Source organism: Benincasa hispida, chromosome 10 (assembly GCF_009727055.1).
Source record: "Benincasa hispida cultivar B227 chromosome 10, ASM972705v1, whole genome shotgun sequence".
In the NCBI taxonomy this organism is placed as follows: Eukaryota; Viridiplantae; Streptophyta; class Magnoliopsida; order Cucurbitales; family Cucurbitaceae; genus Benincasa; species Benincasa hispida.
Genome location: NC_052358.1, coordinates 32,337,723 through 32,340,226, shown reverse-complemented (window position 1 = coordinate 32,340,226; position 2,504 = coordinate 32,337,723).

Here is a 2,504-nt window from a genome sequence, read left to right as displayed (position 1 = left end):
AAACTGAATGGCCAAAACTATTCAAGTTGGAAATATAGTGCTCACGATGATACTCATCATTGAGGATCTTGAAGTTGGTCCTTACGGAGGAATGTCTCCTATTCCACCTCAGGACACTAATCGAAATGTTCGGGCGACGTAGTGAGCATTGGACTCGAGCAAAACAAGACAGGCCCGGGCCTATATTCTAGCCAGTTATATGAATATGTGGCCAAACACGAAAGTCCATGTCTCAGCTCGTGAGACTGCATGGAGTCCTGCAGGGAATGTTTCCGCGTTACAAGCGTTCTAGAATCCAGCTCAAGCACATGGGCTCTGACAATCCTTTAGATATCCAAATGGATGAGAAGGCACCTCTGATTCATGACACGTCTAAATCATAGAATGTCCTATCATTGGTAACGTGGCGGAGATGAAATGGGTCTATTAAATCGATGAGGGTAGTCAGGTTAGCATTATCACTGCTATTCATTTTGTCGGAGAGTTTCAAATTTCCAACTTTGTTAGGAAATAAACGATTCATTAACAATGTGAACTACTCCCTTACCAACTCTCCTCAGAGTTGTAGACTTATCAATCCTAAATAGACTAAATAAAGTAAAGAGAGAAAAAGAGAGATGAAGGCAAATGTTGTCTCGTCTTCTAAAAAGGATATTATAAATACGAAGAGTTGGAACACTCCAGGAACAAAAGATCATAGTACATTCAACTCCTCTACCTAGGAAGAGTGGGAAAGAAGAAGAACAGGGTTGAATAAAGGGAAAGGGGAATGTGGACCAATGGCTACGCCATCATAGTCGCCCAGAAAGAAGTGTCCACTGCAGTAATGAAAAGAGAAAAATGATTTTATCACACTGTTAAACAAAGTAAAAAAGCACTGGGAAGAGGAATGTTCTCAAGTTATTACAGAAAGGAAAAAAGAAGGTTGCCAGGTAAGGCCACAGACAAAGAAAAAAATATGATTTGTTTGGTATTAGAAAATTGTTTAGTGGAGTGAGGTGATTCCTGCTTAAGGATAGGTATAGAGCTTGCGAAGCACCACTAATCCAAATATACCTGTTCTTCTTTAATATCATTTGGGGATTAAGCATCCTAGCGAACAATTGGAGGCTTGGCATGAGCCATCCGACGTTGACAAGTAGGACGCACGCAAGGCACAATCAGTCTCAGCTGTGGTAGTTGGAGACATCCAGTTTTTTACAGAATAAGCGTTTCTTATGTTAAGATGTCTTTGTAGTTCCTCAGAAACTAAAAAGGAATCTTATTTCTGTAAATTGTTCCTTTTACAATTATTACACTATCCTTTTTCTTTTAATTGATTAAGCATTATTCATAAGGATGGTGTTTTGATATTTGTACAATTTGCTAAACTGGAATTATAGCCTTGTATGGTCTAAGCTTTCTTAGCCTTAAGTTCCTTCCACAATATAGGAGACTTGTTCTTTATTAATTAGTCGCCTGTACTCAACCTCTAAATGCCAACGAGTTATCTCGAAAAAGAAAATTCTCGATTTTGGTACCTTCAATTAGGGCACATCAATCTCAATAGGATTGAGAGATTGGTGAAGAATGACCTTCTAAGCGAGTTAGAGGAAAATTTTTTACCAGTGTGTGAATCTTGCCTTGAAGGTAAGATGACTAAACGACCTTTTACTGGAAAAGGTTATCGAGCCAAAGAGCCTCTTGAGTTAGTACATTCTAACCTTTGTGGTCTTATGAATGTGCCAGCTCGAGAAGGCTATGAGTACTTTATAAGTTTTACTAATGATTACTCGAGATATGAGTATGTCTATTTGATGCAACGAAAGTCTGAATCTTTTGAAAAATTCAAATTATTTAAGGCCGAAGTTGAGAACGCTTTGGATAGACGAATAAAAACACTTCGATCAGATCGACGTGGAGAGTTTTTGGATTCTGAGTTCCAGGACTATTCATTAGAACATGGAATCGTTTCCCAACTCTCGGCATCAGGTACACCTCAGTAAAATGGTATAGCAGAGAGGAGAAACCGAACCTTATTGGACATGGTTCGTTCGATGATGAGATACACTTTCTTACCGGACTCGTTTTGGGGTTTCGTAGTAGAGACTGTGATATACATTCTCAATTGTGTTCCTTCTAAGAGTGTTGCAAAAACACCTTTGGAGTTGTGGAACAGGCGTAAAACTAGTTTACGTTATTTCCGCATATGGGGTTGCCCAACACATATGCTTGAGGAAAATTCCAAGAAGTTGGAATCACGATCGAGGTTATGCCTCTTTGTAGGTTACCCTAAAGGTACACGAGGAGGTTACTTTTATGATCTGTCCAAAAACAAGGTGTTTGTTTCCACGAACGTTACTTTCCTAGAGGAGGATCATATCAGGGAGCACAGTCTATATAGTAAAGTCGTATTAAGTGAGCTTTCTAAAGAAACTACTAAAACTTCAACAAGAGTTATTGAAGAACCTGCTTCATCAACCAGAATTGTTGATGATAGTTCATCTGGTAGGTCGGTTCCACCT